This window comes from Suncus etruscus, chromosome 5 (genome assembly GCF_024139225.1).
Source record: "Suncus etruscus isolate mSunEtr1 chromosome 5, mSunEtr1.pri.cur, whole genome shotgun sequence".
NCBI lineage: Eukaryota > Metazoa > Chordata > Mammalia > Eulipotyphla > Soricidae > Suncus > Suncus etruscus.
This window is the reverse complement of record NC_064852.1, coordinates 77,474,514-77,499,593: the sequence shown is the minus strand read 5'-3', so window position 1 is coordinate 77,499,593 and position 25,080 is coordinate 77,474,514. Positions and strand designations below refer to the sequence as shown.

At 36.6% G+C, this 25,080-nt stretch overlaps 1 pseudogene; it reads left to right on the top strand.

The window, feature by feature from the left end:
• Positions 1–20,987: 20,987 nt before the first annotated feature.
• On the top strand, positions 20,988–24,713 carry LOC126008610 (ras association domain-containing protein 4-like; annotated as a pseudogene).
• Positions 24,714–25,080: the final 367 nt, after the last annotated feature.

Sequence of the window (25,080 nt, the reverse complement as noted above, 5' to 3'; positions counted from 1 at the left end):
TGCTGCCAGGCATGATATTTGAGCATTGAGCCAGAAGGAAGTCCCAAGCACAGTTGGGTATGCCCCCAAAGCAAAAGAACAAACAACTAAACCCCCACAAACCCACCATTTTCCTCTTTCATATAATTGCCTGCTTTACTGTTTTAGCTCTATGAGGATGAGGATGAGACATTAAGCATGTGGTGACAACTATACTGAGGCAATAAGTCCAAGGAAGATTATATGTAGCTTCAAGTGTCATATGTGTTGCTTCACATCCTCATTAAGGTAGAGTGGGACGGTCCAGAGAGCTCTATCAGACTCCTTAGAGAATGTGTTACTTAAGCTGCTCTAAAAATTAGTTGAATATATAAAATTTGAAATAAATTTTGCACTTAACTCAGGAGTTTTATACTCATAGCTCAACTTGATTTGTTTATTGTTCATTTATACTATTAATTCTACAGAGAAGCTCAAGAAGCCATACTACACGGCATCTTGTATTTTTATGATTAATGGTGACATCTAACCCCAAATCAAAGAAATGCTAAGTGATGGATGAAATTCTAAAGCTTTACAAGTTCAGTCCACTTGGAATTCACATCAAAACTTACAGAGGCAAATCCCAGGCTCATACTGAAACTGCTAAATTGGGCAGTAAATCTCATGAGAGTGCAGCACATGAAATCTCTGGTATTTCCTGCTTTTAATTTGCCTCAAAATACTTCAAGGCTAGATTTTCCTTATCATATTTCAGAGCAGTCCTTTGTAAAATGGAGACATATAGAAGATATTTGGTTTGTTTTCATAAGGCTGGTTAAAATGTGACTTGATTCATTACTATATTACTGAGACCACTTCATGTATCCCTTGACCAATGGGGAAAATGGAGAACTCTCCAGCAAGAAAACAGTAAGACAATAAAAGAGCCTCTTTAACGAAAAAATAAAAACATCTCATACATCCACAATTATATTTCAGAGAGAGAGAGAGAGAGAAATGCTGTTGTATAGGGGAAGAAATAAGATGTTTTCCCCAGAGCTACAGAACTCTTTATATTCAGTCTATAGTTTTCTATATTCATTTACACTTTAATCTTTACCTTTTCTCTACTTGTGTACCTAAATGTCCAAACTTACTGACCCTACTTAACCTGCACCCAAAATGGTCCTTTGTGTTATTTCAAGTTTATTCCCTTGAGAGGCAGCATCAAACTTTTATAAACAAAGGAAACCATGAAATAAGAAATGGGCAATAATTCACCTCAGCATCCTTCTTGCCAATGTTCTAATTTGAGGATACAATCTCATTTGCCATTAACTATTTTGTGGTTCAATCTGGAATTTGGAAAAATACATTGGATTTTCCTTCTAATAACTTAATAGTGTTATTCCTAACTTTGTTTAAAATTTCTTTCAGTCTAACTTCTTTGGTCTTAGACAAACTTTAAATGCCCAAATCATCTAATACAATGACTATTTTTATTTTACAGAAAATTCTATTTTTCTGTAAAAATTGCTCGACTAAATCAATAATATTTTTTACTCAAAACCCTTTATCCATGATGCTGTGAATGTGGCATGTGTGAGGTATGGGATTTTGATTTCTGGTACCACAGGGTCCCATGATCATTGCTGGTAGATCCAGAGCACCACCAGGTATGGCCACAAACAACAACAAAATTAAATGAATAGTTTACCAAAACAATTCTTATTCTTATTCCAAGGATTCTTTGACTCTTGAGTTCCTAATAAATCAGCTCTTTGGAAATTACTTCATTTTGTTTAGGAAATCTGATAGATAAGATTACATTCACAGACCAAATGGCTATTTCTTCTTAGACTAAAGTCATTTACATAACTTGACATCAATGATTAAGGAGAATAATGTCAATCACATATGGAAATCTGTAATTTTCTTTTTCAAGTAAAAAGTTTTATGACGATTTTTTCAAAAATAGTTACTAGTATGTAAATATAAGCAAAAAAGACCTTCAATCACTTTTAAAGCCTGAAATTGAACATTCTGTATTCAGTTATAATTTTTGATGGTTATCTCCAACTTGAATCTGTTTTGTAGAATACTTATTTTCACATAGAAAATCTCTTCCTCTAATTTCTAATATGTTTTGCAGAAGACTTATTTCAGAAGATATATAAGATGCAATAATTGCCATTATTTTATTTTATTTTATTTTGTGGTTTTTGGATCCCACCCAGCAGCACTCAGGGGTTACTCCTGGACCTACACTCAGAAATCGCTCCTGGCAGGCTCGGGGAACTATATAGGATGCCAGGATTCGAACTACCATCTTTCTGCATGCAAGGCAAATGCCCTGCCTCCATGCTATCTCTCCCGCCCCAACTGCCATTATTTTTAAGAACATAAAAATCAATGCAAATACTGTTTAGAAATCATTCTAACTTTAAAAAATGAGGTTTAAGTTTAAAGATATATTTGGCTTTCGGATAAATTCAAAATATGTATTTATATCAAGTCTTTATGCCTCTGAGAGTCTTCTTTTTTTTTTTTCTTTTTGGGCCAAACCCAGCAGTGCTCATGGATTACTACTGGCTCTGTGCTCAGAAATTGCTCCTGGCTTGGGGGACCATATGGGATGCCACGGATTGAACTAAATCTATCCTGGGTCAGTAGCATGCAAGATAAATGCCCTATAGCTGTGCTACCAATCCAGCCCCTATAAGAGTCTCTTGATACTGCAGATGACATCAATTGCAGCATATATCTTACTTCAGTTGTCCTAGGATGAAATATGCCCATCTCTATAACACATACACACATACACATATACACACAAACACACACAAACTTAGTCAATAATTAAAACATATGATTTTACACTTATAGATTGAAAACATTCTGCATTTGCCTGGGACATTTTAGAATTTTTTAGATTTGAAAGTTCAGCATTTCAGAGAATTCTTCAGTTCCTGGTAAACTGGGTCCAAAAGCTTTTATTTACTAATTTTTCTATTTATATGATAACACATGCATGTTTTAAAATCAATCCTTACTACAACTAAATATTTCTAAAATTTAAATTGAATTTAATTGAAAAGAACTCATAAAATCTTAAATACTCTATAATTCCTTAAAGCTATATGTTGAAATTTGGTGTACATATACATAATTTAATTTTGTTTGGAAGGCCCACAGTTTCACGTGATTTTAAATGTAGTTTGCGGAAAAAATATTATAGAAATCTGATCAATGAAAGATTGCCTAAAAGATGAACAGACCACTATTTGCCTAAATATTTTAATGTTTTTGCTTTGTTGAACTTTAAATGAAACTATTAGTTGTTAGAACAATTTAGAGATGCTTTCCACTTTAAGAATATGAATAAAGACATTGTTCATCATGTCTTGCTTTCTCTTGCAAAAGAAATCTTGGAAATTATGTATTTTGTTTGTAATTAAGAAAAATTACTTGTTTTTTTTCTTCTGAAGATACTTTTTTCTTAACACAAAAGTACACAATTGACCACATTTTCCTTTTTCTCTTGTCTTCTTAGATTCCCTGTATATGATCTACCCATAGGAAAAGCATATTCTTTGTATGTGGGTTTTTTTTTTTTTTTTGGTACTAACTACATTCCTGATTCTATTTTATTTATGTTTCTAATCTTGTGTTTCCTTTATCTCATATTTCTCAACTACTTCCAATATTTATTAGACTGTCAAATTGGGATTTATTTTGATCAAAAAAAATAACCGGTATTTCCTTTGGGACAGTCTTTTGTTCACATAGTTATTGTCCTATTCTCTCAAGATGACTAACCTACTGCTGCATTGACTCTTCATTCCAGGAATAAATAAGAAACACATTATTTGACATTTTTGTTTCTTCTGTGTATTTCCACTAGTCAGAAATATATTGATAAAACCCAGAGGGAAGGTAAACTGGGGAATGTAAAATTTCTCTCTTTTTTCAAGGCACATTGCTACTTGGGTAAAATAAGGATTTGATTGACAGAAAGATGAAAAGTAGAATCAACAGTGACCAACACATTTATATTCTGGAATTTGGTTATATTTATAAACTAAGACTTATAAATTTATAGAATCATCCAAATAAATTTAATAGATTAAATTAAAATTTACTACTATAAAAGATATTTATAGATAATTTAATTATAACTCAAGTATGTGAAGTATAATTTTATTTTGTTTGTTTTTGTTTGGAATCACACCCAGTTGTGCTCAGAGCTTACTCCTGTCCTTTCTCAGGGTTCATAGGTTCTCAGGGGACCATATATGTTCCTGATGATTAAACTTTTTCTTTTTTTTTTACTTTTTTTTTATTGTGACTGAAGTTCATTACACAGAATTATTTACAGTACATAGTGACAATGAATGAAGGGCTTTCCCACCACCAATGTTGTCCTCCCTCCACTCCTGTTCCCAGCTTGTCTTCCACATATCCCTCCTTTAAAACCCCACAGAATCCTAGTGTAACTCGTCTCCACCTTACAGCTTGTTATAGGTTGGGTATCTATTCTGTTTGGTGTTCCAGTCTGGTCATTTTTTATTTATACTACATGTTCATATGACTGGTCCTAGTATCATTCTTTTATGCCCTCAATTTATGAGGCTGAATGATTCAAGTTATGCTATTCTGTTGGAGATAAAAAGGTTAAGAAAAAAAGAAGAAAAAACTTGGTATCAACTACTAAAATAGAAAGAAAAAAAATCACAGAATAATATCCACAAAAATGAAAAAGAAAGAAAACAGTGGAAGAAAAAAGAGAAGTGAGATAATATCAAAAAACAAACAAAAAAATAAAGCAAAACAAAGCCAGAAAAAGTGTAGTGGCAGGGCTTGGTGTTACCCCACCATTTTTTTTTTTTGTATAGGCACAGTAAGTATTGGGGAAGGAAGGAAATTCCCATGGCCTAAGAGATTCAGGGTTTCTCCACTCTTGAAGCATATTGTCATGGGAAGAACCACTGGCTCCATACCTTCTCATTGCCATATCCCAGGTTTTTTTTTTTTTTTTTTTTGTGGTGTCAGGAACCTTTTCTCTCAGTTGTGGATGAGAAAATAAGGCCACTGTAGCAAGCAATCTTGGTATTTGCGCAGGTCCTAGGACAAGGCCTAGGATAGAGTCTTTAAGGTTCTAGAGGTACTGTACCAACATTGTTGGTGTGTTCAGTTTTTTGTATCATGTGCTCCATGTTTTTGTTCGTTCCCTAAGCCAAAGTCTAGGAAATTATAGTTCCAAAGGTTCTGCTCAGTCTCTGTTGTCAGAATTGGGCCTCTGCACTAAGAAATCTTGATTTTTGAAGGAGACCTGGGCTATAGCCTAGAGTAGGGTTTTCCTTAAAGGTCTCAAGGTAAGTTCTGCCCAGTCACAGTCGTCAAAGTCAGTTTTCTGTAGTTAGCGCTCTTATTTTTCATAGTTCAAAGGATGATACATCTTCTGATTTCCACTTAGTGTTAGGTGATGTGATAGAACCTCCTGGTCTTAGGTCAAGTTGTCATTTCCTCGCTGTCCTCGTTGTCATAAGTATATCTCTCAACGGAGCTTAGTTCCTGGTGTTGTTGCAGGAGGTTGTTTTAGTTCTACGTCTGGGATCTGGGATTTAAGAATGAACTAAATCTGTCCAATCTCGTGGAGACTGAGTTGTATCCACATGACATATGTCCAGGATGGGATGCACCCTTGTATAAAAAGTGTGAGTTCTTATCCTTAGAAGATAAGATCTTGTGTCTGAGTCCAAGATTTCCCCTTATTTACTGTGCCTATACAAAAACATATGGTGTCCTTTTGTATTGCTGGTGCTATTCCGGGTAAGAATAACAGGCTACACGTACAGTATCTGTAGTGTGGTCTGAGCTTTTGTCCCAGGCAAGACGTTTTCTTAGATTTTGTACAAAGCAGGACCAAAACTGGTGAGGGTAGAGAAAATATGTATATATATAAAAATAAAATATATAGATGAAATTGAGATAAAAAAAGAAAGGAAATTGAGAAAAAAAAGTATTTGAAGAAAGTAATAGGGGAGGCTATCTGTATGTTTAGGAATACATATCTTAAGACACATTATTATAAAGGTATTGAGCTTACATAGGCAATATAGGCCTCCCAATTAGGTTTTCTGAGATATTCTTGTGGGGAGTGAAAGCCAAGGTACTTTTTCATATCACAGACTTTTGTCTAGAGTTTAAGATATGATTTGTGGCATTTCAGTAGTGTCTGTAGTGTCCTTGAATTGGGGGCTTTGCTTCAGCTGAATCCAGTATAATGCAACCGTCCACAATTTGATGGGGGTGAAAGGGGTCACAAGCTTGAGTCAGGAGGCTTATTGGTTGTGGTTTCATGCTGAGACACAAGATGAGGGATCGAGAGGGTGTCTTTCATTGAGGAGCTGGATGGTGGTCTGTTGGGAAGGAGGTCCGTCTTGGTGCCTAACAAGTTAAAACTGAGGGTAAAGTGAGTAAATAAGAAAGAGATAACGAATCTGGGTTAGGATATGGGGGAGTAGAAAGGTCTCTGGGTGTGGAAAGGCAATATAGAAGAGGGGCTATATACATTGTATAGATGAAATATTTAAGGATAAGGCTTGGCGGTTAGAGAGGACAACTGTATAGAAAGTAATGTTCACACCAAAAAGTGCCAACTCTTATATGATATCCTGACATCGAGGAAAATGGAAACGACTTGACCTAAGAGCAGATTACCCTACCTACCAGCTAAAGACAAGACAAAATCAGAAGACTTGTCATCCATTGGTAGGTCCAAAAGCCAAGATCGCGAGTTACAGATGATTGGCTGCTAGAACCATGACCAGACTGTATATATCTTGGGACCAATAAAAAAGCCCTAGTCTAGGGTTTGAAGTACGACCTGCACAACAACCATGATCCCCAGTTCCAAAGGTCCGGCAGAGACAATTGTAACGGAATGGGGCTTCTGGAAACACAAAGAAAGACGCTATCCTAGCTAATCCTAGGTTTAGTGCAAAGACCAAGACCACCAACCACAGAAGATGGATTAAAATGACACTGAGGGAACGAAACTTCTAGAACCACAAAGACTGACTTCCTCATAAGTCCCATCCCTGGAACTGTGCAGATACTGAGATCGATAGATACAAAGGTCTGATTGTATCACCTAGGACGGAACAGAAGTCCTCCAAACAACACAAAAGCACCACCGGGAGAGTAAAGGATCCTGAACAGAGTCTATAGTTGATACCGTGACAATATACTCCAAGGGCAGAGAAACCCCATATCTCTTAGGCCAAGTGAATTCCTTTTCAAATGACCCCAATATTTACTATGCCAGGGCAGGAGGGAAAAAAACAAAACACAAAATATTGTTTATCTTTTTATATATTATTTTTATTTTCATTTATTATCATTATTATTTTTATTTACCTATCTATTTTTGGTTTATTTCTTTGTTTTGGTGTGGTTATTGAAGCTGTTGCCCCCATTTACACTTTTCTTTTCTTTCTTTATGTGCTCTGCCATGTTTCTTATCTCAAGACCATTTTGTTGTTGTGGTGGTGGTGGTGGTGGTGGTGCTTAGCGTTATTGTTGGAGTCCTCACTGGATATTGGACACTTCTTTTTGTACTGGTGGAGTGTTTCACCTTTTTCTCCTTGTCTCTCAAACTGATGATGAGAGCCTCTAGAAGAATTCCGCTTATTTTCTGTGTATTGGACTTTTACCCCAGTTTACTACTTTTCTCTTCTTCAAACAAAACCACATAACTTGAACTAGCTAGTCCTGCCCCCCAATTAGAGGGGGAAATAAGGGAGGCACCAGGACCAAACAGGTGCAAGACTACTAAGTAGTAGGCTAGATACAGAGGGTACAACATATTCTGGCAGCCCTGGGGGTGAGGGAAAAGCATATGGGAGGTAGGACAAAAACGGAGGTGTAGGGAGGACAAATTGGTGATGGAAATCCCCCCTGATTTTATGTAAATATATACCTAAAATATTATTGTCAAAAATATGTAAGCCACTATGATCAAAAAGAAAAAAAGAAGGTAACGTTCACTTAGACACTGACTTCAGAGATCAATTTGAGTGCTATCCTCCATATATAGGATATTCCATTTCCTTTCCTATAAATAGTCAAGAATTAGAATATTTTTGAACCATGTTAAAGCACCTGTGCACTTTTGAAAATGGTTATCAGTAAAAAAAAAAAAAAAGGGACACCCCTGCAGAGGGGCTACTATGGTTGAGATAAATCTGCTTTGGCTAGCTGTTCTGACATGTGTGGTCTCCAAGCCCAGTTCTCGCCTCTGTAGCTTGTGAATGAATGCAGAGGGGAGGAGTTTTCCTCCACCCCATCACATCGCCCAAGGCCCAGGTTACCAGATGTGGCCATGAAGACCATTCTGGCGTGGGGGAATCTGGCCCCCCAGACTAACTGGTAGTCCGGGGAGTTCTTTTGCTAGCTGTCCAGCCCAGTGCCCACCACATACCAGTGCAAGGGGCAAACTCCTGGCATGTGTGGTCTCCAAGCCCAGCTCTCACCTCTGTCCTGATGATTAAACTTGAGTAGTTGTCTGCAAGGCAAGAATTTTACCCTCTGTGATCTCTCAGGCTCCTAAAGTAGAATTTTAAACTAGCAGATTCTAATGAAAAAATAACAAAGTTCCACTGCAATAATAATTCCAGAAACTCTAAAGAAACTTCAAATACAGATGATAATTATTGTTACTATCAAAGAAACAGATCCACCTCAACATGCAATATTTGGGGGTCTAGCATTTTTTCAGAGGGTTTGGGTCACACTGGTGGTGCTCAGGGGTTACTCCTGTCTCTGTGCTCAGAAATTCCTCCTTGCAGGGGGACCATATGGGATACCAGGATTTGAACCACCATCTGTCCTGGCTCAGCTGTGTGCAAGGCAAACTCCCTACCACTGTGCTATCTCTTCAGCTCCCTGGGGATCTAGCAATTTAAAAATTAACAAGTTTCAAACTACTCTAAGTCCTAAGAAACAGAAAAGTAGAAGCAACATGTACAAAACTAATCACTGTACCAACGTTGGTGGTTGGTACATATATATGGCACGTCGTTAGCAGACAGTTGACCATACCTTGTCTGACATAAAAAAAAAATAAGAGACACGTTCTGGAAAAGGTGATAGGTAATGATTAACTTTGAGAATGAGTTGGGATTAGAGAACGTGGTGAAGAGAGGATTTCTCTGCTACTGTGTATAAGTGAAGAAGTGAATAGCACTGAAATATTCTTAAAGTTGTAAAGCAAGAGTTGACACTGAAGAATTCCAGAATCCAAAAACCATATGGTATATGCTGATGATTTGGGGATTTACACTATAGACAATGAGGGAAGTAGCAATGGGATTTTTTCTTTTAGCAAGAAATCATATTCATAATTTTAGATATTCAGTAGTAGTTACTGAATATCCAGATAGGACTGGAGACGAGAAGAAAAGTTTGGAAGCTGTTGCAATGTTTCAATTGAGAGAAACTAAGAAAGAAAGAAATGAAAATGTGATATGATTGTACTTTTTAAGACCTAGAGACTGATTATATGATGCAGATGACTGTTTTTGTAAATTGAGTAATACCACCTTCAAGTTTAAGAACATCTCAGCTGGTTATATTAGCTAAAAGTTGATAACCATTTATCAAAAAAGAGAACATATGGTAAAGACCTGCAAAAGATGTGGGAGAGAAAAATATCAAGAAACTGTTTTATTATTATTATTATTTTTTGGTTTTGGGGCTACACCCAGTAGTGCTCAGGAGTTGTTTACTCCTGGTTCTGTGCTCAGCAATTACTCCTGGCAGGTTCAGGGGACCATATAGGATGTCAAGGATGAAACCCAGGTCGGCTGATTGCAAAGTAAACTCCTTACCCACTGTGCTATCATTCTGGCCCCAGAAAGCAGTTTTATAAAGGGAAGAGATAATCCTTTTTATTTTTATTAAGGTATAATTGACATTCTAGCTCAGGTCTACAACAACTGCTTATATATTTTCATATATTGAAATATAATCATTATAAATATATATATATATATAAATATATATATTACTCCTGGCTCCTTGCTCAGAAATTGCTCTTGGCAGTGACGGGAGACCTTATGGGATGCCGGGATTCGAGCAAATGCCCTACCGATCTGCTATCTCTCTGGCCCTTAATTCAAGCAATTTTTATCCCTGTTACAGGCTTGCAACTTCAATGCTAGGGCCAAGTGATGATGAGGGGCTACTCATGCCTAAGTGATGTAGTGGGTCACAAAAGCCATGTACATTGGGAATTAGAGGGGTGTGGCAGTATGTATTTCCAGGTATTGAATTCAGGGCCACACACATTAAAGAAGTCATGAACTCCAGACCTTTGAGTTATTCCTTGACCAAGATGAGAACTTTAAACAATTTAATCTCTTGGCAACATTATTTTTTGGGGGGTAGAGGTGTTGGTAGTGTGTGTGGTACTCAGAACTTACACCTGGCTCTATGCTAAGGGGACCATATATAGTGAAAGGTATTGAATTAGTGTTGGTCGCATGCAAGTCAGCAGCTAACTCATGCATATCTCTCTGACCCCTCATAGCAACTTTTAAATCTACAATAGTATTGCTAAACTATAATGGCCATGTTATAATCCCGGCATCCCATATGATCCCCCGTGCCTGACAGGAGTGATTTCTGAGCGCAGAGCCAGGAGTAAACACTGAGCACTGCTGGATGTGACCCCCCATCCCCAAAAATTGCTTGAATTAGGCTCAAGAATTAGGCTCAAGGAGCATAGTGTAGGCTCCTCCAAAATAAATAAATGAAAATTCTTATCTCAAGAAAAAAATATCTAACTATATGTGATAGATATTAACTAGACTGTTTATGATGATAATTTTTTAATGTATGAAACCCAGGATTTAGTTTTTTAACGCCTGAAGTTTGTACCTTTGAACCACTTTTTCCTAGTTAGTCTATACCTAAAACTCTAACTTGGCAGCCACTTGACAATACAAATGTTGTCTGTATCTCTAAATGTATTTTTCTTTTGATTTTAGATACTTCATGTAAATTCAATCAGTATATGTCTTTTTCTATCTGATATTTTATTTAGCACAACACCCTTCAGGATATATAAAATAATGTATAATATATTTTAGAATATTTTCTTTATGTGAACATATTATTCACATAATATATGAATATTGAATATAGATAAAATATGAAAGTATAAAAAATGAGGCTGGGAAAATCTACACCCGCCCAGTGATTCCCGACTGTGAGTGTTCCCTGTGTGTGTTTTTCCGCTGTCCTGTCTCCAAAACCTCTTGGGAGTGGGCTGAAAAGAGCCCAAAAAATAGCACTCCCAGAGGCTCCAGAAGAATGCGGCCATGAAATGAAGCGAAGCAACCGCGCACTCTTTCTACCCAATGAACCCCACCAAAACACGCAGAAAAAAATCACACTACAAGAGGGAAAATGGGGAAACCTCGAAGGCAATCAACATGCACAGAGAATGAAGACAATAGCTCGGATGACCTAAAAAACTTCGACCATCTAATTAACCTCTCAGACAAGGAGTTTAGAATAGCAATATGGAAGATGTTTGTAGATCTGAAAGAAAACATAGATTGATCTGAACAAAACACAAAGACAGAAATCAGAAAACTCCAAACTGAAATAACAGATCTGAAAAACAGGGTAGTTTAACTGAAAAACTCAAAAGATGGACTCGCCAGCACGGTAAAACAGCTGAGGACAGAATCAGAGTGCAGGAAGATGAGATGCAGAAAAACTCAACACAGCAGAAGAAATTGGAAAAGAACCTTAAGACAAATGATCAGGCAATGGAAAAAGTACTCAAGGAATGTGAACAGATGAAAATATAAGTCTTTGATAAACTCAACAGAAACAACATAAGAACCATTGGAGTCCCAAAGACTCAGGAAGGAGATCTCCAGGAAGAATCAACTGTCAAAGACATCATCAAAGAGATACTCCCAGAGTTAAAGACTACATGCAATCAAATTCTGCATGCCCAAAAGTACCAGCTAAAAGATACCCAAAGAAAAACACCCCAAGACAAATCCTCATTACAATGACAAATCCCACAGACAGAGATAGAATATTGAATGCAGCAAGATCAAAAAGAAAAATTACATTCAAAAAAGCATCCCGAAGACTTACAGCAGACATGTCACAAGAAACTCTCAAGGCCAGAAGACAGTGGTGAGATATTGTGACAAGACTAAATGAAATGGATGCCTCACCGAGAATACTGCACCCTGCCTGACTCACGGTCAGGTTTGAAGGAAGGACACATAGCTTCATGGATAAACAACAGCTCCGAAACTTCAAAGATGAAAAACCAGCCTTAAAGGAAAAACTGAAAGGTCTTCTTTAAGACAAGAGAGACCAACAAACACAGCAAACTTATCTACAAAGATGACATTAAATCCTATGACAATCATCTCCCTAAATTCACCTATTAAAAGACACAGTGTGGCAAAATGGGTCAAAAATATGAAACCAACCTTCTGCTACCTACAAGAAACACACCTGAATAGTCAGAACAAACATAGACTCAAAATCAAAGGCTGGAGGAAAATCATCCAATCAAAAAACACACTTAAAAAGCTGGGGTGGCCATATTAATATCTGATGACACCAACTTTATACACAGAAAAGTTGTAAGGGAAAAGATGGACACTATGTACTAATCAAGGGATATGTGCAACAGGAAGAAATCAGACAATTAAACGTATATGCACCCAATGAGAGACCAGCAAATTATCTAATACAATTACTGACAAATTTGAAAGAAGACATCAATAATAACACAATAATTGTGGGAGACCTCAACATGGCCATGTCAACACTTGATAGGTCAACCAGACTGAAACCCAACAAAAACATACTAACCCTGAAAAGAGTAATGGAAGAAAGAGGAGTAGTAGATATATATATAGGACACTCCACCCCAAAAACCCTGGATACATATTCTTCTCCAATGTACATTGGTCATTCTCCATGCTGACAAATAAAACATACCTCCATAAAATCAAGAGGATAGAAATCTTGCATGCTACCTTTGCTGACCACAAGGCTCTGAAATTAGATATGAACTACAAAGCCACACAGAAGAAAAACTTTAACAATTAGAAATTAAACACCCTGCTACTGAACAACCAGTGGGGCCGAGATGAAATCAAAGAGGAAATCAAAACTTTCCTGGAGACAAATGATAATAAAGACACAAACTGCCAGAATCTATGGGACACAGCAAAAGCGGTCCTGAGAGGAATATTTATAGCTTTGCAAGCACACATCAGGAAGGAAGAAGGGGCATACCTGAATAACTTAATGATGCAGCTCATAAAATTAGAAAATGACCAACAAAAGGAACCAAAAATAGGGAGACAGAGAAAATAACAAAGTGAAAGCAGAACTCAATGAAGTGGAAAACCAAAAAACAATCCGAAAAATCAATGAAAGCAGAAGTTTGTTCTTTGAAAACTTAAACAAGATTGATAGACCATTGGCAAAACTCACAAAGAAAGAGAGAGAGAGAGAGACCTGATAACCCGTATTAGAAATGAGAAGGGGGAGATCATGACAGATACTGCAGAGATCCAAAGCATAGTCAGAGACTACGTTGAGAAACTTTATGCTACTAAGCATGAGAACCTAGAAGAAATGGATAAATTCTTGGACACTTATAAATTTCCACAATTAAGTAAGGAGGATATAGTATATCTAAACACCCCCCTCACTACTGAAGGAAAATGAAACTGTAATCAAACATCTGCCTAAAAAGAAAAGCCCAGGCCCAGATGGATTTACTAATGAATTCTTTCAAACCTTTCAAGAGGAACTACTACCAATCCTAGCCAGGCTCTTCCATTAAATTGAAAAAAAGGGAACACTCCTAAACAGCTTTTATGAAGCCAACATCACCTTGATACCAAAACCAAACAGAGATGCTGCCAAAAAAAATTACAGACCATGTCCCTGATGAATGCTGATGCAAAGATCTTCAACAAAATCCTGGCAAGTAGGATCCAATGCATCATCAAGAAGATGATCACACACTACGATCAAGTAGGTTTCATCCCAGGAATGCAAGGATGGTTTAACATCCGTAAATCTATCAACATCATACACAACATCAACAAGAAGAAAAGTAAAAATCACATGATCATATCAATAGATGCAGAAAAAGCATTTGATAAGGTCCAACACCCATTCTTGATCAAAACTCTCAGCAAGATGGAAATGGAAGGAACCTTTCTCAATCTAGTTGAAGCCATCTACCACAAGCTAATGGCAAATATTATCCTCAATGGAGAAAAACTGAAAGCCTTTCCTCTAAATTCTGGTACAAGCAAAGGCTCTCCGCTCTCACCACTCCTCTTCAACATAGTACTGGAAGTGCTTGCTATAGTGATCAGGCAAGAAAATGATATCAAGGGAATCCAGATAGGAAAGGAAGAAGTCAAGCTCTCACTGTTTGCAGATGACATGATACTCTACTTAGAAAACCCTAAAGACTCCACCCAAAAGCTTCTAGAAACAATAGACTCATATAGCAAGGTGGCAGGCTACAAAATTAACACACAAAAATCAATGGCCTCCTTATACATCAATAATGATAGGGAAGATATGGATGTCAAGAAGGCAATCCCATTCACAATAGTGCCACACAAACTCAAATATCTTAGAGTCAACTTGACCAAAGACGTGAAGGACCTATACAAAGAAAACTATAAAGCCCTGCTCCAAGAAATAAGAGAGGACACACGGAAATGAAAACACATACCCTGCTCATGGATTGGCAGGATTAACATAATTAAATGGCAATACTTCCCAAAGCATGTACAGATTTAATGTGATCCCTCTAAAGATACCCATGACATTCTTCAAAGAAGTGGATCAAGCACTTTTGAAACTCATCTCGAACAATAAACACCCTCGAATAGCTAAAGCACTCCTAGGGAAAAGGAAAATGGGAAGCATTACATTCCCCAACTTTAAACTGTACTACAAAGCAATAGTTATCAAAACAGCATGGTATTGGAATAAAGACAGAGCCTCAGATCAGTGGAATAGACTTGAGTTCTCAATGTTCCCCAGACATACAATTACCTAATTTTTGACAAGGAAGCAAGAAATCCTAATTGGAGCAGGGAAAACCTCTTCAACAAGTGGTGCTGGCAGAACTGGTTAGCCACTTGCAAAAAAGGGAACATAGACCCCCCAGTTAACATCATGTACGAAGGTAAAATCCAAATGGATTAAAATCCTTGATATCAGACCTGATACCATAAGGTATATAGAACAACACGTAGGTAAAACACTCCATGACATTGAGACTAAAGGCATCTTCAAGGAGAAAACTGTACTGTTCAAACAAGTGGAAGCAGAGATCAACAGATGGGAATACATTAAGCTGAGAAGCTTCAGCACCTCAAAAGAAATAGTGCCCAAGATACAAGAGCCACCCACTCTTTGGGAGAAACTATTCACCCAATATCCATCAGATAAAGGGCTAATATCCAAAATACACAAGGCACTGACAGAACTTTACAAGAAAAAAAATCTAATCCCATCAAAAAATGGGGAGAAGAAATGAACAGACACTTTGTAAAAAAGAAATACAAATGGCCAAAGGCACATGAAAAAAATACTCCTCATCACTGATCATCAGGGAGATGCAAAACAACGATGTGATACCATCTCACACCACAGAGCTTGGCACACGTCACAAAGAATGAGAACAATCAGTGCTGGCGGGGATTTGGAGAGATAGGAACTCTTATCCACTGCTGGTGGGAATGCTGTCTAGTCCAACCTCTATGGAAAGCGATATGGAGATTCCTCCAAAAACTAGAAATTGAGCTCCCATTTGATCCAGCTATACCACTCCTAGGAATATACCCTAGGAACACAAGAATACAATACAAAACCCCTTCCTCTCACCTATGTTTATTGCAGCACTATTCACAATAGCCAGGCTCTGGAAACAATCAAGATGCCCTTCAACAGACGAATGGCTAAAGAAACTGTGATACATATACACAATGGAATATTATGCAGCCATCAGGAGAGATGAAGTCATAAAATTTTCCTATACATGAATGTACATGGAATCTATCATGCTGAGTGAAATAAGTCAGAGGGAGAGAGAGAGATGAGAATAGTCTCACTCATCTATGGGTTTTAAGAAAAATAAAAGTTATCTTTGCAACAATCCTCAGAGACAATGAGAGGAGGGCTGAAACTTCCAGCTCACTTCAGGAAGTGGTGAGTGCAGTTATAAAATTACTACACTGAGAACTACCAAAATCATGTGAATGAATGAGGGAACTGGAAAGCCTGTCTAGAGTACAGGTGGGGGTGGGGTGGGATGGAGGGAGATTTGGTATATTGGTGGTGGGAATGTTGCACTGGTGAAGGGGGATGTTATTTACTTGACTGAAACCTAATCACAATCATATTAGTAATCAAGATGTTTAAATAAAAAATACTAAAAATCATACAAAAATCAAAAATTACCAAAAAAACTATTATACTAAATAAACCAAAAATTATAAATTTATGTATTAAATATAATGTATAAAGCACTCATATAAACTATGAATATGTACATATTAAATATGTATAGATTATATTGTATGTATTACATGACACCTGTTTTTTACTAATTTATACATTGATGGATAAATGATGGAAGCTTAGCTTCCATGTCTTGACTATCAAAAATAATAGCAATGAAATGTAATGAAGATGTCTATGTTTGTTGTTCCATTTTTTTTTCAAATACCTTCAAACATTTCAAATAAAAAAGGTGGAGTTCCAAGGCCAGAGCAATAGTAATTGTGGAGGGCATTTATCTTGCAAAATTGGCCAACCTAGGTTCAATGCCTGCTACCCCAGATGACCTTCTGAATAATGAAAGGAGTGTTCCCTGAGAACAAAACTAAAGGAGTAAGCCCTCGGCATTGCAGCATATGATCCATTAAAAAAAAATAACTAGAATTCTTAAACCATTTGAGAGTTCTATGTCTAATTTTTGGGGTCTTTATACTGTTTTCTACAATAATTGCATCAATTTTTATTCATACCAACAGTGCACGTGAGTTTCTCCACATTTTGGCCAATAATTGTTACTTCTAATCAACTTGATTATGGTCATTCTTCTAACATAATATCTAATTGTGGTGTTTCTTTGGAGAGGGCTTCCCTGGTGATTAGTGATATTGAGTACCTTATAATGTATCTATTGATATTGACTATTTATTTTCTTTTAAAAAATATCTTCCCAGGAACTGGAGCAATAGCACAGCAAGTAGGACATTTACCTTGCATGCAGCCAACCTGGGTTTAATCCCTGGCATCCCATATGGTCCCCTGAGCCTGCCAGGAGTGATTTCTGGTGCAGAGCCAGGAGTAACTCCTGAGTGCCATTGGGTGTGGCCCAAAACAACAACAAAAAAATCTTCTGAGATTCTCTACTTACAATAATATATGGGGCTGAAGTGATAGCACAGTGGTAGCATGTTTGACTTGCACGCAGCTGACCCTGGATGGACTCGGGTTTATTTCCTGGCATCCCATATGGTCCTCTAACCTGCTGAGAGCGATTTCTGAGTGCAGGAGTGATCCCCGAGTGCCACCCATGTGGCCCAAAAACATATGTGTGTGTATTTATCAAATAAATATATATATAGATATATATCTTTAGCTGTTAAGTTGTAGAAGTAGATAGCAAGTCCCAATTAGTATATGACATATGACTTGAAACTGTCTTCACCCATGGGTAGATCCTTTTAATTTGTTGTTGATTTCTTTTGGTGTATAGAAACTTTAAGTTGATTTAGTCTTATCATTTATAGGTGCTTTTTAAAAATGTTTTTTATTTGATGGAGGTGAGAAGCAACTTCAAATACTCAAAATTATCACTTAGATAAATATTTAAGAGTTTAACATTTCCTGATATTTTTAGATTTGACATATAAATAGCTTTGGAGACCTCTTGTGAAGTTATAGTGAAGACTCCAAATTCCACTTTTTATTTTTCTGACTCCTCCAGCAATTTCCTGTAGCTGGAGAAAATTAGAACTAACTGTAGAATTATTTTCTGACCCTTCTTTGTTTCTAACTTTAATTTCTCAGTGATCCCCATTCCGATAGACAGCATAAGTGGATAGTCTTTGTTTTAAAAAACTTTTGTTGTTGTTTGGCTTGATTGTTCTTTTTTGTTTTTTCAGCCCACACTCAATTGATTTCAAAACTTACTCCTAACTCTGTGCTCAGGGATCACTCCTGGTAGTAGTATTCAAGTGCCAGGTCTCACACAGCCATGTGCAAGACCCTACCAACAGTACTATCTCTCTAGCCTCCTACATTGTTTTCATACCTAGCTCCAGCCTAAACTCAACTACTCACATTTTCTCTTTTCTGTGTTTCAGTCGCACTGCACTTGGGTAAGGCATATGGCATTCTCTTTTATCAGTCTTTTATCAATTTTCTCCACATGAGTGCATAGAGTTTAGCTAAAACAGTAGACAGATACAGATTAACTGATGGTACAAATAAAAATAAAATAATTGTAAAAATTATTTTTATAATCTTACATTCAAAAATTATTTTTATAATCCTACATTCTTCGTAATCTCCTCTTTATGTTTTTCCTTTGTAATCAAACATTTAAAAATGTTTGGGAGCATATCCAGTAGTACTCAGGGCTTACACTTGACTTTATACCTAGGAATCATTCCTAAGAAGCTGGTTGCATGCAAGGCATATACTTGCTATTCTATCTCTCCAGCTCCTATCATCAAGCATCTTGAAGGACATTCTAATTAATGTCTTTGACCTGAGCATTAGGTACTATATAAATTAGGAGTTAGCCAAAAAACAATGCTAGGAGAATACAAAAAATGTTCAGGCAAAGATTATATGGTAAAAGTTAGGACATTTCTTTAAACTCAGTCACTGTTTTTATAACATTTCTACTCCATATCTTTTAATCTATAGCAATTGACTGTGTCATTAAATACTTTCTTTCTTCGTCATTAAATACTTTGGGGAAAATGTTTACTTGTAAGACATGAATGTTCAATTTTAATTATTAAATTGATCCTTTTATACATTTACAACTATGAACCTTTCATTTTATTTTCTTGATGGCTTTTATACCACTAGGTCTCCTTGAATTTCTTCTTCTGACATTTTCTTATATGTTCCTTAAGTCTCTCAGTTTCTTCGACCATAGATGTCATGTTATCAGTCCCTTCGTATTCTCACTGTGTGTTAAAGGCAACTTAACTCATCACCAACTTTACTATAGAAAGTTCCACTTTTTTCCAAGCAATATGGGTCCATATAGGTTGTGAGATAGGGAATGAAATGAAAAGTCATTTATATGACTTTTGAATGGCTTCATGGGAGAAACAAGAGAAAAAGAAAATGACAGTACTGGGGATGGGAATTGTAGGACATGGGATGTAAAATGTTGATTACAGAGGTTAGGTTGCAAGAGGAAAAAGGATGGCATAGATAGCCTGGGGAAAAAATAGTAGGAATATCTAACTCCCTTTAATCTAAAAACTGTTGTTAAAGTAATTTTCTCTGTAAAACAAGGGGAGGAGTTAACCTACTCCCTTCTCTTCCCGGTTCTTGTTTTTGCTGTCTTCTGAATGTCCTCTTTGGACATCAGATTCATAAGAGCAATCACATCATAAGCTCTGGTTTAACATAGATCTTGCTATCTGATCTACGATGTGAATTTAGTCTAATTATTTAATTTTTTGCGCCTTTTTTGAGGGCAGATCTTGCTATGCTCAGGGAGTTATCTGGCTCTATATTCAGGATTTACTCCTGGTGATGCTTGAGAGGACCATATGGGATGTCGGGAATAGAAACCAGGTCAGCAGTGTGTACGGCAGTGTCCTACCTAATATACTAACACTCCAGCCCCAAATATTTAATTTTTTTAAGCTTAGTTCTCTTAATTAGAAAAGATAAGTAATAATATCTCATAAGAATGATGTAAGAATACTATGAAACTGCATATACAAATTTCAGCAGAGTACTTGTTATATAGTAAATGTTCAATAAAAAATGTTCAATAAAGAAACCTGGAAATATTTATATTTGCTATGCATTTCTTTCTTAATATGAAAACTTTTAGGCAAATCTTCTATTATAAATTGTAGATTCTAATGAGGATTTTATACCTTGGAATATTTGTTGTATTTGCAGAATATTTGAATTGAATGTGACTCATTGTTTCATTCCAATTCTGATTCTATAATGCCCAAGTGGGCTTCTCCTTTGACCATGGAATACAGAAAGTGGCGCTTCACAAACTAGTGGAGAAATAGGCAACTCTATTCTGTATGTATTTTCTCCACTTTCAGTGACAATGCATATTCTTCATTTGTCAAATGAATGTCCTGGCCTCCTGGAATCATTTAGTGTGCTTGAAGTTGTAGTTTTGGACAGATAAGAATTTTTTTGTGCCTTTTTTTTTTTAGTACTGGAACCAAGGAACTTCTGAATTTGCCACATTCAGCATAAAATTATACTCAGCTGACAAACTTCATAATTCCATGAATGGGAAGAAAGTTATTAGATTGATGTTGGGTCAGGCAGAACTATTGCCCAACTCTAATTATTCCACTTAGCAACTTATAGTTTAAAATAAATGACTTGGTCTTTAAAACCCTTACATTCTCAATGTGAAGTGGGCTACTAATAACTATTTAACAGTATCTGGTGAAAAAGTATATAAATAAGGTATTAAAACAATGCCTATCAAATGTAGTTATTAATTTTACCACAACAGAAATATTAATATTATTAGCCTTAGATCATAAGATATCAGTAGTTTCTGGTGAATTATTAAGGCAAAATATGTACACCCATTTATTTATTTATTTATTTTTGGCTCTTGAGTCAGTTTCTGTGGTGCTTAGGTTTTATTCTTGGTTCTGCAGTCAAGAATTGCCCCTGGTGAGAACTATATGGCAGTGCCAGGAATTGAACGTGGGCTGGCTATGAGCAAATGCAAGGTAAGTGCCTTACCCACTGTACTAAATAACTCCTGCCCTGTCATTTTCCATAAAGTGACTAAATAGTAAAAGTGTTTTTTACATGGTTTTTATGAATTAGACAATGACATTTCCTTGAGTGGGTTCAACATAACCTTGAGTGGCTATAGTTGTGAGTGCTATTGCTATATTATAGGTTTACTGATGTAGTATAATTATTATAACTATTGTTGAAATCTGTGTCTAAATGACAGCTTTTGGGAGACAGTACAAAAACTTACAAGATTGGAACAAGAACAATGTAATGATCTTATTTTACCAGGAAACATAGTTTGTCTTCTCAATTACTCCAGTTGGCAAAAAATGGGTCTCTATGCTAAACAAGACTGAAGACTACACTGAGAAGTATTCAACACAGAAACAGTACTTCTAGGAACAGAATGACACACTATCTGTACACCTTCTCTGTCTGGACTTGGGAATGGACAACCTTAAAATATATGAAAGTATATGAATTGCTGCTAACCCTTTCAAGGATGACTTTTCTTGTGATAACTATAATATTTCTTCCTGGAGATTAAACTGTGTTGCTTTATTTTTTTCTTTAAGCCAAATATGGATAGGCATGAAGGGGAGTGAAAGAAAGAACATATCATCATGACTGCCTATCTTTTATTTTTTATGCTTTTAGAAATTCTCAAAACCATAGTGTCTTTTTCCATAATTCCAGTCTCTTGGTTTCCAAAAATCATAACTCCATGCATCAATTTTAAAAACTGTTTTGAAAATCTGTAGGTAAAACAAATTTACCATAGCTGGGAAAATAATAACTTTCAATAGAAAAGCACTATGGACCATACCTAACTAGATTTCATGTACTGTTCTAAAAGGCAAAATTACTATTTGATGCATTTAAATAATAGCCTAACTGCACTGGAGGCAAATTTATAGTTAGAATTTTATGAATAAAACCTTACTTGATAACAACAGTTAATTTTTTTCTTAGTGCTATTATTTCAGAAAACTGAAAAATATATGTAGATTGGTTTCTATAGAATCGAGTTTGGGTTTCTTATTTCTTAAAGTTCAGAATATTCTAAGACTATGTAATAGAAAATCAAAGTTCTCTTTATTCTGCACATTGAATTATCTGCATTTAATTTCACATTCATAGTGGTTAAAATTCATAAAAATTACCAAGGCTTGGATAAAATCTTTAGCCCTTAAACTAAAATATTTGGCTAAACACTATAGGCCATCATTAGAAATTTTGAAGCACCATCAATAGAAACTCCTTTGTCAGTGTCAGAAAACTCAACCAAACTTACTGTAAAATTCAAGAAAAATTGGACAAAGGGAGCTAGACTTCAGAAATTAAGATGGAACATCTGGGGACTGGAGCAGTGGTGCAGTGGTAGGGCATTTGCCTTGCATGCAGATGACCTAGGATGAACTGCAGTTCAATCCCCTGGCATTTCATATGGTCCCCACAAGCCAGGAAAGATTTCTGAGCCCATAGCCAGGAGTGAGTGTGGCCCAGAAACAAAAACAAAAAAAAAAAGATGAAACATCTGTGTGATTTTGCAGAACCTATCATTTCCAGTGTTAGTCCTTTATAAAATGTGTTTTTAAAAATCCTCAGTGGAAATAAAGGGAGTTCCATAATCTTTCTCTAGAAAACTCAATGGACTTTCTAACAAGTTTGGCTGTACTGGGGACAATTCTTTAGCTCTAAGCTAGATCCTTAGAGTAACAGTTTATACTATATCTAATAAGTCACATTGGTAACCTAGAAACTAAAAAAGCCTATTAAGATAACCCAGAAACTAAAAGTATAGAGCATGTACTTGGGTGACATGCTCTGTCTTAGGTTCAATTTAGTTTAGGAGACAAGCTGTAGGATCTTTGCTAATATCCAAAAGAATTATAAGATAATTTATAATGATAAAACCAGAAATGTAGATCCAATATCTCTGTTCAGGTTACAAGTGTTGAAATCTTATTTATTATGTTTATCATTTTAAAATACCATTGGATGATAGCTTCTCAGCCTTTTGGCTAAGATCAAGTGAAGTAAAATACCATTGGATGAACACTTTCATGGAAAATACATGTTTTATGTTGAGGATGATAGTAGTAGGCTAGACTACCAAGTGGTGCCTAGGATACACAGGGTACCCTCACAGGAGGAATTCCAATCAAGAAGATCAGTAGTTCAAAACAAATCAAAACAAACAAACAAACAAAAAGATAAGAACTTAATAAGGCCTGAAGGCCATAGTCACAAATAAGCCCATCCTTTAGTCCTTTAATTAAGCTCAGGATCTCAAATGCTTAAAGCAAGTGCTCTACTGCTGAACTATATAGCAGTATTTATTATTAGACTGTGCTAATAATTTAAAAGAAGCAGCTTCCAACTGAGTCCAAGCTCAGCTGATCCCTCTCTTCCAGTCATTCAAATTTCTAACCTGAGACCCAAATACTATGGAGTTGAGATATATCTCTATACTGATTATTTAAATTTCTGAGCAGAAGAAACTGTGTACAAAATAAAATGATTGTTTTGTCCTTAAGATAATAGGCTACTAGGTGGTGTTCAGGAGTCCATGTGGGAGGCATTTAGAACACAACACCAGTGCCAGGGAGGGCATTGCAGTGAGGGCAGTGCAGAAGTGAGGGCATTGTAGATTCTGGTCAGCATGATGCTCTGGTGACTTTCTCATCTACAGACAAGAGGAGAAAATAAAGGAAACTTGTCTATCCAGTTCTTATGTGCCTATCAGTGACAAGTTCATTCCAAAGTCAGAACTCTGAAAGCCAACAACTGTTACTATGAATCCAGAAGAGTCCAGCTGAGACACTGATAGGAAGAAAGAGCTCTGATTATCAAGGGTCTCCTCTACATCACCTGGGGACTGACATAGCCCATTTGGATTTAGAAACAGGATAACAATGAGCATATGCACCTATCGTCAGCCTCTTGCATACCGCTTGAATACAGTTGCCCTGTAAAAGAATCTCCTCTTTGGGATGACAATATCACTGCCCAAGAGCTAAGCACTCTGCCTGACATTGGGTCAAAGGTGCCAAAGACAGCTCAGAACCCTGGAGGAAGTAAAGAAGTAAAGAAGACCCCACTGCTGTTGGGAACCAAAAGTGCAGTGAGATCCAGAGAAAGTCCAAGTGTCATGCATTCAACCCAGTGAGGCCAAGAGGATCTAGAGGCATAATTACTTTATCTCTGGGCACCTTTACAACCATGAGACCTCTGTATTTACTCCTGCTGCTGGGTCTGTGACCAACATAAAGGTCAGCACCATGATGACCCTGCATTGCTCACCCTGCTGAACAAATTTCGAGTAGGAAAAAAAAAAAAAAACAGTGAGTTTGCACTCTACAGTGTTCTTGAGTCTGGAAAGCAGATACAATTGAAGGGATATGAATTTCCACTGATTTTCAGAATACTGCAGAGGCCAAGTAAAAAAGATCACCAGAATTTTTCTGATGTAAGCTGATTGAGGTGAAGAAGTCACACATGATATTGCTCAGTACACTAAATTTGAAATTCTGGTGTTGAACAGTTATGTTGAAAAATTAAAAGAAGAGGAGGAAATAGAAATAATCAAACTGTTTATGAAGTTCCAAGCTCTACATCGGACAATGTTGTGGTGAATGGAGCAGCTGATAGAGGCCAAATAGCTCAAAGGGTATCCAACTCCTCTGAGAACCCCAGCAGCCAGAGCACACTACATGTCATGATAACCCCTAAATGGTGACATTGGAAAAGGGTCACTCCATATAAATAAAGCCACTATCTATATGCCTAAACATTTTGAGGCCCTTGTCCCTTGTCCTTGACTCCATACTGAGCCCTCTCAGAATCAAGATTCAGACCTGAGGAAACAGAAAATTGTGAGGTAAGGTTTGCATGCAAGATTGATTAATTAGTGAGCAGCTCTGAAGTTATAATATGCCCTGGAGTTATTGATGACACTACTGGATGGCTGGACCAGAGCTGTTCAGGGCACATTTCTGTTCCTCAAAAGAGTAGTACTTAACCAAGTCC